General features: G+C 46.3%; 1 protein-coding gene across 3 annotated transcripts in view; it reads right to left on the bottom strand.

The window, feature by feature from the left end:
* LOC126541591 (calcitonin gene-related peptide type 1 receptor-like) overlaps positions 1-10,067 on the bottom strand; it is a 375,314-nt gene extending 365,247 nt beyond the window's left edge. For all 3 annotated transcript variants that reach the window (XM_072286476.1, XM_072286478.1, XM_072286477.1), the window contains exon 1: positions 9,572-10,067. The gene's annotated coding sequence lies outside the window, so the exon portion shown is untranslated. The remainder of the gene's footprint in view (positions 1-9,571) is intronic.
* Between the last annotated feature and the right edge of the window lie 3,757 nt (positions 10,068-13,824).

Genomic DNA, 13,824 nt, shown 5'->3' with positions numbered 1-13,824 from the left:
TTAGCGCATACATGCAATTACACCAGTTTATCGGCACAACAATAAGCCATGAACAGGTTGTAATACTGGCAAAGTTTGCCGATCGTGGCCGATGAAGAAAGGCAGCGACGCTAAAGAGTAAGCACAGTGCTAACAATTACGAGAAGGGAGCACACAACCTACAGGTGCATACCAAAAAGGCGACGGATCCAACCCGGTGATCATTCTGATGATTAAAATGGTAGAATTTCTGGCATATCGACGTGTATACAGCTACCGAGCATGGTGTGTGTGTCTGGTCATCTGATAGCTAAACTGACCGGAAACTTAATAACGGACCGTTACACGTTATCAGAACCGTGTTAAGAACTATTGGGTTGTTCAACGTCGGTTCACGGTGTCGGCTATATGGGTGTGATGTGCGAGATGTCGCATGTGTGCCATCGGAATAAAGTGAGACGAACCGGAATTACCTGACCGGAACGAGTGCTGCCAGTTGTTGCATGGAGTGCGGCGTGTAATAGCTCTGCAGTCGGTTGCTGCGTGTAGTCGGTTGCACGTGTACCTTCCGGCGTCGAAATTAGGCCACCGTTACAAATACAGGTTAACTTGAAAATGAAACAAGACGTTGCCGGTAGTTTCGGAAATGTCCGCGTTTTAGTTTACGCTCCTGGTACGTGCGCAGTTTGTACGGGGCACGGGGACAACGATGAGGTTAGACGTGCTTGTTTGTTGCTTGCGTATTTCTTTCGGAGACGAACTATGCTCTGTCGCCGATCCTGCTTGTTTCTCTCCTATGTGTGAGTTGTTTTTCAAGTTAAGCTTTGCTTGCATAATCCAACAAAGCTGGGGTGTGCAAGTAATTTTTCTTGCCGAATAGACAACTTATATATTCCTCAATGGCGAGCAAAAAAATTGTAGTGCCAAAGAGCATACCCTTGTTATGCGCAATGAAAAGATAAATCATGGAATAAAACACGTAGAACTTATAATGTCGGCTCATAGGTGGCTCTAAAGCACACATACCGCTAAATAAGATATCCCAGGATATTGAATTTCTTCTTTAATCTTTCGTAAATGTCTTATATTTTGGCACCCACACTCTTTCGCCAATGCGTGTCTGCCACTGCATATGTGTCTATTCTTGGCTAATCCTCCAGAATGGGTATGTGTGTGCCCCTCTGACACAAAGGGTGTAGAAGTCATTAATGTATTTGGGTATGTGTTGTGCTTCTCTGTCTACGCACCTCTGAGAAACTTTATTTCCTCGACAAGAACCTGGATGACCTTCATCGGTGTGACACCGGGATCTAACCGCTACAGGCGATGAAGGCCGCGCGCTTGTTCTTGTTGCCTTGTGTCAGTTAAGACTACAGGAATGCGTTTAAATCACGTATTTTTCGCCCTTAATTTTATTCAGTTTGATGTGTTTTTCACAAGTCCTTTTGAGTGCTAAGTATGCGACCTGCTTCCTAACATTTATGTTTGCTTTGTTTTCCATGCCTTGCAGGAATAAGGGTTGGGGGGGGGACGCCAACGGTGCTTTGCCCCGTCATATCGGGTGCCGCGGTTGGCGCACGCTTGCCCATCAACCGCGGTCCAGTACAAGTTCGAGGAAACAATAGACGATAACCACGTGTACCCTCTGAAAGCATTTATTTCGTTTGCCACTCACACTTCGAGCTGGCCACCCAGCTCTAGTTAGCGTCGCTGAGGGTTCCCTCGAATAGTATAATACGCTAGGTAAACAAGGGCTTCCGACTTACCAGCTGGGGATCCGGGCGGCCGCGGCGATTGCCACGGCAAAAACGCGCTTGACTTACTACGTGCGGGAATATGGGAGCGGCGGCGGGGACTTCCACACTTGCCGCTTGCTTGTGTCCAAAGGGAGTCGAGCGATGTCAGAGGGATCTCAGGTGACACACCCGGCGGCGCTGATAGCGCTTACGATTCCCGTGCGCCTGCTCGCGAAAGGAAAGTTTCCTTTTTCCGCAATCTGCTTGGCGCAGGTGCAAGCGACGCGGCGTTCGCCGCGCGTGCGGCGGTCACGAGACCAGAGATTTCTCACATCCTTAAAACAACAAGTTAGGGAGGCACTTAAGTCTCCTTACGTGCAGTGAATGCGAAAGCATTACGAATCTTCCGAGCGATAATATTCAGTATACTTTTCACGATTCTGGGTAAGGTCAATTTTGGGAGTGGGCCAGGTCCGTTTTGAACGTCGGTCTACTAAATTTTCGAATCGTGCAAAGTCAATCTGTTGGGTGTCGGCCACGGCGTCCGCCCGACGCCGTTGCTGTTCACCGTGGGATTTCGCAGTCCGAGCCGCAACAGGTCCAGCGCAGGGAAGGTGACGTCATGAATCGCTCACGTGGGTCATCTAGACTTTGACCATCATATGTTAACGCCGGACGGCCACCGAATTTTCTGTTTTGTGGGACATGTAACGCTTTCGCATTAATAAAATATCCGTAGTCTAAGTGAAAGACACACATATCTCGGACACGCCATATATATAGATCACTTAAGTTTTCGTAGGTTTCGTCGTTCAAGGGGATAGTCATTGCACCGGTTGAAGTGCGGGTTCATCCAAATTAACCCAAACGTGCTCCAATTTTGGAATTCGGAGGTTGAAATTCTAAATTCAGAAGTGGATTCTTCAAAAAAAAAAATAAAAGAAAGGAGGATGCTGAATGCTTCAGCACATAAAATCACTGTATGCAAGCTCCAATGTATTGTGTACAAGCTCAGCGTCAAAGCCTACTGCAACCGGTGGCTCAGATTTCCCGAAATCTGACGCTTCTATTTGTTCTCATTACTAGATATAGGAAGCATTGCATGTGTGTATTTGGCCTCAGGGGTAAATAATTATACCCCAAACTGCGCATCACGACGGTCGCTCAGCGTTGGGCGCGCGGGTGGACAAATGATTTAGTGCATGCACCTTGCTACCTCGACACCTTCCAACGGGCTTGCTCTCTTTCGTTATTGGTGAACACGGAGCTGTGGCGCTCCGTCTACCACAGCCAATAAGTTTTGCCTTAGCCAGAGTGGTAACTGCACCTAATGCATGGTTGTTATCAGGAGCAGCGATTAGCTTAACCTCACTACCCGTTGTTTCCCAAAGTACGCAGACCTCTGGGACAGCCGGCTCAATTTATATGTCTCCGCTACCGCGCATCGGAGGCAGCACGTCGAGTTGACCGTGCGTGTAACGAGACTTCAGCTCAGTTTACGTTGAGCCTATAGCTTTTATCAAAAGGTAATTCTGAACCTTCCAAGAAGGCGTCTCTTGTCGTGCAGGATTTTCCCTTTCTTCTCTTTCTCTTTCAGTTGAGATTTATAATCGCAGGAACTCTAATTTTTTCGCAATATAAGTGAATATTTTCGAGGAAAGGTCCAGTCTTGCCAGCGGCCGCTAATTTTCACGTTTCACCACTCTAGGAAGTTACAGGTAAGAACAATGACCACCGAGGCACTTGTTTGACTTGGTAACTTAAGCTTTAAGAGAAAATTGCGAGCATTCCTCGGCATGCGCCTTTCCTCGTGGCCAGTGTAAACGAAAAAGAAACCACGCGATCGTCCATGCTCGAAATCCTTGCATATTTGCGAGTATCGCCATATTCATCATCAGCCTGGTTACACCCACTGCAGGGCAAAGGCCTCTCCCATACTTCTCCAACAACCCCGGTCATGTACTAATTGTGGCTATGTTGTCCCTGCAAACTTCTTAATCTCATCCGCCCACCTAACTTTCTGCCGCCCCCTGCTATGCTTCCCTTGGAATCCAGATCGGAAGCCTTAATGACCATCGGTTATCTTCCCTCCTCATTACATGTCCTGCCCAAGCCCATTTCTTTTTCTTGATTTCAACTAAGATGTCATTAACCCGCGTTTGTTCCCTCACCCAATCTGCTCTTTTCTTATCCCTTAACGCTACACCCATCATTCTTCTTTCCATAGCTCGTTGCGTCGTCCTCAATTTAAGCAGAATCCTTTTCGTGCGCCTCCAGGTTTCTGCCCCGTAGGTGAGTACTGGTAAGACACAGCTATTATACACTTTTCTCTTGAGGGATAATGGCAACCTGCTGTTCATGATCTGAGAATGCCTGCCAAACGCACCCCAGCCCATTTTTATTCTTCTGATTATTTCCGTCTCATGATCGGGATCCGCCGTCACTAACTGCCCTAAGTAGATGTATTCCCTTACCACTTCCAGTGCCTCGCTACCTATTGTAAATAGGTAGCGAGGCTACCTACCTATTGTTCTCTTCCGAGACTGTTAAACATTAGTTTTCTGCAGATTAATTTTTAGACCCACTCTTCTGCTTTGCCTCTCCAGGACAGTGAGCATGCATTGCAATTGGTCCCCTTAGTTACTAAGCAAGGCAATATCATCAGCGAATGGCAAGTTACTAAGGTATTCTCCATTAACTTTTATCCCCAATTCTTCCCAATCCAGGTCTCTGAGTACCTCCTGTAAGCACGCTGTGAATAGCATTGGAGAGATCGTATGTCCCTGCGTGACGCCTTTCTTTATTGGGATTTTGGTGCTTTCTTTATGGAGGACTACGGTGGCTGTGGAGCCGCTATAGATATCTGTCAGTATTTTTACATACGGCTCGTCTACACTCTGATTCCGTAATGCCTCCATGACTGCAGAGGTTTCGACAGAATGAAACGCTTTCTCGTAATCAATGAAAACTATATATAAGGGTTGGTTATATCGCCATATTAATTGGCCATATAACGTCAGGGTCATTATGCGCGGGCGATCCTTTCGCTTGTCTCAATACGTGTTCGTGTGTGCGTGCGTGTGTGCTTGTGACTGATCAATCCTCAACATACTTTAACGGAGGAGGGAACGATCAGAAGCGGCGCCTTACTGTTTGTTAAAGAAAAAAAAGGAATGTGCTCTCTCTAATTTTTTTTTTTTACAGACCATGTTCTTCTTTAAGAGCGACCCCTAACCATTGACAAAATACACCCTGAAACTTCAAAGCTCTCTTTTTTTCTTTCTGGAGATTTCTAAGGAGCGTAAATTCGTAGCGTGCAGTGACAAGACGGTAAAACACATAATGAAATGTAAAAACCTGCAGTGGTGGCTTACAGCTTCTGCACTATTCGTAGCTATTCCTCGCACCCCACCCTTGAGATGGCATCTGCGATCCGGTTATTTCGATTAAAGTGAAAATTTTGTCAGCTGATTACGGCGAGAAGTGGGAATTTATGTTTTAAAGCGAATATTTTTCACCGGACCCTCCCGGAATTCGAGGAACCGTGGCTGCTGATGTCTTGCCGAATAGATCACACGTAGAAATTAATAGAGTTACTAACTAATTAACTAACTGACTAACTAACTGACTGGCTGACTGACTAATTGACTGACTGACTGACTGACTGACTAAGTAACTAACTATTCAGAAATTATTAGAATTGCATGTCGGATAGCTGGATCGAACCTCTTTCTTCCAGCACAACGACCCGGTTCTCTATCCAATAGGTCCCAGTCGCATGCATAGTTTTCTCGCGAGAAATCCTAGTCTATCCGTCAGACTATTGAGGCGCGCGCGATGGAAGCGCGCTGCACGAGCATTGCACGACACTTAAAGGTAGTGATCTGCGCGAAGCATAAGCCTTGAACAAGAACGTGGAACATCACACGGATGACAATAATTACAATTTCAGGCATAGAATTTAGTTTTATAGTATTTAATTAACCGATTCACCAAAGGCTCCGCTTCGCGTAGATTGCAACATTAGCCGATAGACATGCATAAGTTTTTTCCCTATGCATTCGACGTACCCGTCTAAAAAAAAGAAAAAAGTGCCGTCGTGAAAGTTCTTGTCGAAGTTGGATGGCCGCCAGCTATCCACTGAAAATGAACGAAAGACGAGAGGGAGGCAATTGTGCACTCTATACTCGGGGAATCTGACAGTTGGGCGGAAAGCACTGGATGGCGTGACGTATGACGTCCGTTTCGCATCTGGCTACACTCTCTTGTTGGCCCGGCACTAACCAGGAAGTGAACAATTTTGAATGCTCGCGACGGAACAAAGCTTTGTTGCAATTTTCTTTTCGTAGATATCTAAACGTTTTTGACTTTATTCCCTCTCGATGCGACGACCACGGACGCCGATCCCGCGTTGCCATTACTTTTCACCTCGATTGGCAGGGAGTTAAACGGCCTGAAAGTCGTAGCCGGGAATGCGGTCGTTAACGGAATTTCGTGCGCTATCAGGACCGAGCTCTTAACCGAGCCCTGAGAGAGTCGAAGGAAGCGTGGCTCAGGTCGGTCATCTACGGCGTTAAAGTGGGAAGCGCAATGCTATAACGAAAAGCCTTGTACTAGAGTTTCGGTGCATGTCAAAGAACACTTGGTTAATTAAACGTAATCAGTAACGCAACGCCCTGAGGGATCAAAATAATACAAAAAATCCGACAAATTGGAATAGGTTGACGTTTTGGAAATGTAGCAAAAAGAAAAAGATCAAGTACAGTGAGATAGCCGGCAAACACAGGATCGCTACACTTCAACACCGGAGCTAGACATCGTAAAGAAGGATCAACAATTCGCAAGGACAGTGACTAGCGTGGCTCTTTAAAGAATTTAGGGCATCAAGAGGCTTTACACAATCAATGTTTTTCACGTTGAAGTCACATAAGGTAGACATGCCGTTTCAATCTGTATTTTCAGAACGCTGTACATGGCTTCGTTAGCTTTTGGGTTATTTGCAGCATCACTAGGCTTTTTGTCGAGTTCTTGATCCTTTTACGGCGTCTAGCTCCGATATTGCTGTGTGTGTGACCCTCTTCTCTGGTACTTCGGTTTTTCTTTTTCGCTATATTTCAGAATGATCAACTATTGGATCTCTCATAGCCTAGCGTTGGCTTCCAAAATTAAAAAAAAAAAGAACTGCGAATTAGTCAACTCACCACCAAGTGCCCAAAAAATGCTATCCCAGGAAAAGTCGTACTAGAATGAAGTGTTGTGGAGGGTGCTGCAGCTACTCATTTACCGCCATTGTATCATTATTGCTTTGGAAAGTTACAGGAACATTAATATTTAGTTCTTTCCGTTCCAGAGGCCTCGTATATTTATACTTTAACAAAGTATGTATTGGAGCTGCTGTCAGGCACTGCTGTTTAGTTGGTTGAGGTTTACAAGCTTCTTTACGGAGATGATACGCTTCACCAACTGAAACAGAAAGACCGAACAGGTGCCTCTTAAAGTTAACAAAAAATATTTGTACCATAGGCCATTAACAATTGTATAACAAGGCTGTTGTGCTATACACATATTTCATCGGTGGGCAAATGATTAGATATAACGCTTCCCGACCAGTATACAGAAAATACGACTACAAACCGTAGCCGTTTGACCACAACGGTACGTTTTTATTGGCGTTCTTATAGGTTAATTCACCTTAGCTTTTTCTGAACGAAGTGAAATGTTTGTAAGCGTTCAGTGAGATACATATCTCACCTTTCAGACGATTTAGCTGATTGTAGTGTCTTTCTGCTTTGTTCATTATTCGAGATATGGTGGACGACGGGCTCACCATTTAGACGCTTCTACACGAAACTATTCAAGAGAGAGTAGCACCTGCATTCGTGTTGAAACACAGAGTTCTGCGAAAGTAAACGCAGAACTGTAGGCTTCGCACTGACTTTGACGCTCCCTTATCGAAATTCTCTGCCTCGTGAGCCTTGCGAGCAAATTACTGACGCGGCGCACCAGTTAGATTCTATGGTTGTAGGACGCCTCACTCCTGCCTCGGCCAAGAAATAATTATGAATATCATCGAACGTAGAGTTGTGCTCCTACTTTTTGAACTGGCGTTAAGTCAACATCGCATTTCACGACGGGTCTCGGGCTTGCTTGACTTATGTACTGCTACATTATATTGTGCGAAGTGATGTAAACAGCGACACGATAAGATAATAATGAACCGTTTCCCTGCAAAACAAGCTTTTACTTTTCAAATACTTACTTTTCAAAGTTTCAAATATCGCGAGCACGCGAGCTCAAATTAAGATATTTATAAGTTGCCAGTATTCCTGTTATTCTAGATAGTAACTGAAGCCGGAGGCCCTGCAACATACTTTTTTTTTTCTTTTTACGCTTTTGGACCTGCAGGCTTAAGGCTGTTTTATTGACATTGCACGTCACACTGAAACTTGACACGCGCATGGCCGGTTTGGTTGCTTCCTACACATGCTTGCAAAATAATTAAATACTATTGTCCTCCCAACTTTAATAAAATAAAGTTCATGAATACATTTGGCGAGAGTCGCGAGTCATTTATATATAACGTAGTAAGCTACTATTTACGTTTGAGCGATGGCTGTTTCTCTTGCTCGATAGGCAATGTTGTTCATGAAATACATTATAGATAAGAAATTACTAGTATATTTAGCGACGACTGAATAGGCACATATTTCTTTTCTCTTTAGATAGATGTATTCGCCTACGTGCAATACTCCCTGACCATCGCATGGATTAGACTAGTAAGAAAGGTTCAGCAGATCTGATATCGTGCCAAGAGAAATTTCGCGCGATATGAACGTTAGTCAATTAGGACTTTAACTATAATCGAAACAAATTTAGATGGGCATCATCACTCCAAGTTAGTCTACTAGAGAGTCATTTATACACGTTGCGCCAAACTGTCGTCTAAAAATGATGACCTAAATTATTTTATGATGAAAAAGTAGAACACCGGCAAAAAAAAAAAAAAATCCATTTCGTGCAAAAGACATTTCGGTTCCCACACGGGAGCCTTGTTCACAATTGCCAACAGTGCTCCATCATAGAGGTGGACAAATATGATCTCCTTTCAGGGGATGGCTTCGAATGAAAAGCGATAGACCTCACAAAAACTGACTTAATAGCGCACGTTGCATAAACAAAAAAAGTATGTTGTTGCATGCAAATATAGCTTTGTGTAAGACGAAGAGCAGCCTAATGTTTCAAAAGTATGTTAGGAATTTAATTTAGCGTTAAACTTGAGAAGCCCTCAGCTAGAACCCACCCAGGCTACAAGATAACATACAAGAGCATCGCTATATAAGCGTCAAAGAAAGAAACAGAGATAGCTGAACTTGGCTTATTGTAATTGTATCGCAAGATGTTTCATTGAGAAGTTACTCTATACGCTCCTGCAACAAGAATTGCAAGTCTGGTAAAACACCGTTCGAAAGACCTGCACCTGCTGCGAATGAAGTTAGGCGCAGAGCAACTGTCAGCGTCTAAATGTGTTTTATATATGTCGAGGCAACGAATAGGAGCCGAACCTACATAAAAAGCCAATCAGAATGCGCAGCGCGGCGGAGGTCATAGCCCCTCCCAACATATATCCTGCCGCAATAAAATAACATGAGGCGAGCCTCACGAAAAAGGAGCTGTCATTCAACGTGCAATCGACAAAGCACGTGCAGACAGTAGACGCGTGAAAGTCTTTAAACTGAAACCAAGTGAATTTCGTTGAATCACAGCGCCGCGCCTGCGCTATCGTCTTGGCCGTGTATTCGCGCTAAACGATGCATGCATAGTACAAGACCACACACAGATGTTTTAGCTCCACTCACCGATCTGCGCTCGAGCGAAGCAACACGTGCCTCCGTTCAGCGTTTTCTCCGCCACTCTCGCGTTAAAGTCCACGGTCCGAACACCAACTTCTGGGCCAGTTCGAGAACTTCGCTTTCGCCAGCGCACAGAAAAAAAAAAAAAAAGGTGACCGACAACTTCTTGCCCCTTTTTTTGCCTTTCTCAGTATATACAATCGGAATCGGAATTTCGAAGTCCTGCAGCGCGGAGGAGCGAACGAGAGAGTTTGTTCCTCACTTCGTTTCACGGCCGCGCCCAGCAATCGTGCTGGTGTTTTGACAGCGATGACTGCGGAGGTGCCGGGGTCCAACGACGAATTGCCGCTGTCGAAGAGAGGTCACGTCGGCCTTGCGTTTCCGTGCGGCAGTGCGGCGGCCCACGGTGGGAGCAGCGGCGCTCCTGGGAGGCACGTCCGAAGCGTCCGGCGCGCGGGCATCAACTGATCGCGGACGGAACAGCCCCTCCCCCCCCTCCCCCCCACCTCCGCGCGCTTTGCCGCCACTGCCGCCGCCGGGGAGCAGCCACCGCGCCCCTTGCGCGTCTCCCCTCTCACTCGCACTCCGGGTTCGCGCGCTACACGGGTGCGGGGCGCTCGCTCGGCGGCCGCGCTTGCCGTTCGAGAGACTTGGGAAAGCTTGCGCGTCAATACGACACCCCTCGAAGCGAACTCGTTCAGGCGAACACTAAACTGAAACACTAAATCGTCTAATAATAATGAAGTATGGTTCCTTCTAAAAAACAATCTAGTTCTGTTAATTTCGGGGTAATAAGTTGTATATGCATTACAAGAGAAAATGAAAGTTGAATTTCAGTTTCTTGAGTTTCGCACCGAAGTCCCGGCGCCGGGAAGTTCGTGTGACGCCACGGTATGAACTTTATTTTTTTCGGCCGTTGCGGCTCAGTAAATGTCCGTGAAGCTAGCTATATATAAGTTTAGCCTTTGTATCTTTTAGAATAGGACATCGCTTATCTTAATACCAAAGAACAATTAACTATAGGTCTTAGCTGACGCTGTCAGAAATCGACGACGCCGTCAAAAATCACAGGTAGTTGGTGCGGTAACTTCAAGACGACGTCGCCACCGTTATCTTTTATTTTTGTGTCTTTTCTAACTTACTGAACCCTTTTATTCACGCTGTATTGGCTTTTATTTATTATTGCAGAAGGCTAATTAACTAATACAACTTAAATTGCTTTTTTATTTAGTCTGCCTTTAGCGATGCTATATATGTAGCGCCAAGCGCAAACACCTTGTAAATCAGAGTAAATTGTCATCATACCTAAGCGTTCATAGAACGGTGAAGTCAGTTATATTCTTTTGTAGGCAGCAGTTCACGAAATAAATGAGGTAGAAAGGGAGACGGCAAGGACAGGAAAGACAAGGAGGTCAACCAGACGAGCGTCCGGTTTGCTACCCTTCACTGGGGGTGACGGAAACGGGGAATAGAAAGAGGAAAAGAGGGAGCACTGAGTGCATGTGGAAGGGATGCACAGAGGCACTAGAAGTAAAGGAAGGGCAAGGAGGTTAACCTCAAAAGAAAAGTCCGGTTTGACACACTACGCGAGAGCAAAGGAATTTAAAGAGTTAGGAAGTGAGAAAGGTGAGTAAATCGCTGGACAAAATTCTGAGGCGGCCCACGTGAGCATCGCAATCTATCTCGCAAACCTGCAGACTGTACGGCAAGCGACTTAGCGGCAAGCGACCTAGCTCATAACAGCCATTGTAATCAATGTCCTAGCATCTTGTCTGCATTGACGTTGGCCAGCTCTCCAGTGTCTCCGCTGAGCGATACAGAAGATAACCTGTAGTTATCATAACTGAGTTTGTTATGAATGTCTTCCCACACAAAAACAGCGTACATGTTGTATTTGCAACCGATATCGGTAAAGCCCATGGTAAATAAGAGAAAGAGAGAAAAGGTGCATAGAAAGGCAGGGAGGTTAACGAGAGGTAGTTACGGTTGGCTACTCTGCACGGAGGAAAAAAGTAGGGAGAAAACAACAGAAAGAGAGTGGGAGGGGGTAGAGAGATAGAGAGAAAGAGAGACAAGCACAAACAAACCACGTACACTACAGAGCGGTAGGGGGCGGCGTTCTTAAGTTCTATTGTGAAGGCCCGTACACCACAGCTACGCGAATAAAGCCTTCAGCACAAACGTTCTTTGGGAGCACTGACCTAAAGATTTTAGTTCTGATAGTGGACGACTGTCCAATCGGTCCAGCACTCTGCACGTCACTTGTCCCTGGGCGCTAAAAGAGGGCAGACACAGATAATGTGTGCGAGCGTCTCATCGCTGCTGCATGCGTCGCACGTGGGGCTGTTGCCCATTCCAATAAGGAAGGCATATGAGTTCGTAAATGCGACACCTAGCGACAGAGGGGACAGCATGGTCTCTTCACGTCATGGTAACTCAGGAGGTAGATGCATACTTTCATGTGCAGATTGGGCGGCTTCGTCGGCAGGGTCATTCCCGCTGATGTTGCAATGTTCTGTAAGCCATTGAAATGTTATGTTGTGTTCCTGGTCACGGCTACGACGATATATCTGCGGAATTTCTGAGGTGATTTGTTCATTGGGTCCGTGGCGCATTGGGCTTTGTATGAACTGAAGGGCGGTCTTAGAATCACTATGACAACATACAGCATGAAGCCATTATACCCGGCGCGGTGGCTTAGTGGCTATGATGTTGCGCTGCGAAGCATGAGGTCGCAGGGTCAAATCCCGGCCGCGCTGGCCGCATTTAGGTGGGGGCGAAATGCAAATTACGCCGTGTCTAGTGCATTGGGGGCAAGTTAAAGGTCGCCTGGGGGTAGAAATTATGGGCCGGAACTACGGCGGGCCTCATAAACAAGTCGGGGTTTTTGCATGTAAAAACCAAGAATTCAATTCAGTGAAACTATTATTCACAATATGGCTTCCACCTGCACTTAACCTGCACTGTACACCAATTTCTTAGTTCCCATATATCCTCCACTTGTGTCGGTGGCCAGCCAACAGGATCGTACAGCTCGGAAAGAGGGTTTCGACAAGCATCGTCCCTCGCTCCTGTTTTTTCAAACTTGGCCTTTATTCCGCCGCCACGGTCATATACAACACATTCCACATGTCAAGTTTAAGCTACGTCGACGATGTGATCATATGACACACACACACACACAAATATCTCAATAGAAAGCAATGAAGCCTACAGCAAGCCTCGGATGTCCTTAATGGGTGCCTATGGTTGCACATTTCGGCTGCTAAATTTTAACGCGAGAGCGTTAAGGAGCTCGTGTCGCAGAAAAGCCGGTGTCGTCAGCGGCGTTGGCCGTGAGCGATAAATACCAGAAGGCACTTCATAAATAAACAACATCTTGCAAGATGGGCTGGTGGGAATCGAACCAGGGTCTCCGGAGTGTGAAACGGAGACGCTACCACTCAGCCACGAGTTCGCTCTTTCAAAACGGGAGAAAATCGCCTCTAGTGAATGCGGTGTTGCCTTAGAAACTTGCCGTAGAAAGTTGTACTGCGGTATATATCGGTAATTATGACCATGTAACTTACAGAAGTCGCAATTTCACGAGTAGCGAAGTACGTTTCCGCTACATTTCTTCTGCGCTCTGCGCACACGCAGAGCCATCTTCCCACACAGAAGACCCCCTCCTCGCAATGTACAGCGCTGGCCCGACACGTGGCGCGCCACTCGCCCCATGATCGCGTCCGCCTTCATGGCGCGTCGGGGCCCGGCTATCTGTGCCGATCGCGACGTTTGGCTGGCGTAGCGCGTTAGAGTAGGCGGTGCGAACGGGTTGCGATAACGCTATCGCGTTCCACTCTTGAAGGCGAAGCTTAAGCGTCCTCCAAATTTTGTTATACCGACGTAGCCAACATTCTGGTCGCATACACCTCCTCTCTTAGACTCATTTTCAACTTCATCTAGCGACGTCCCCGTTTGCAGAAATAGGAGTGCGGATCCTGGGCCTCGATATTCACCAGTTCGGAACAGCATCAAAGTGGCTAGACAAATTAAAAAAAAGAAAAGCTACAAAGTCGACTCCACTTCATACGACGGATCATCCCTAAATGTGTAGGAGCGAGACCTGAGACGGTCCGTAGCATTATTGCGCCTTCACTGCAGCCACACGTGCAAGTAAAGGTCAGTTTCTCCGGCTCACAGTAAAGCAGTGAAACCGTACTTATATTCTTAAATAAAATGCGCTGAGGGCAACCACCGCTCTCCCCCACATCACCCCC

Source organism: Dermacentor andersoni, chromosome 2, assembly GCF_023375885.2.
Source record: "Dermacentor andersoni chromosome 2, qqDerAnde1_hic_scaffold, whole genome shotgun sequence".
NCBI lineage: Eukaryota > Metazoa > Arthropoda > Arachnida > Ixodida > Ixodidae > Dermacentor > Dermacentor andersoni.
This window is presented reverse-complemented; position numbering and strand designations above follow the sequence as displayed.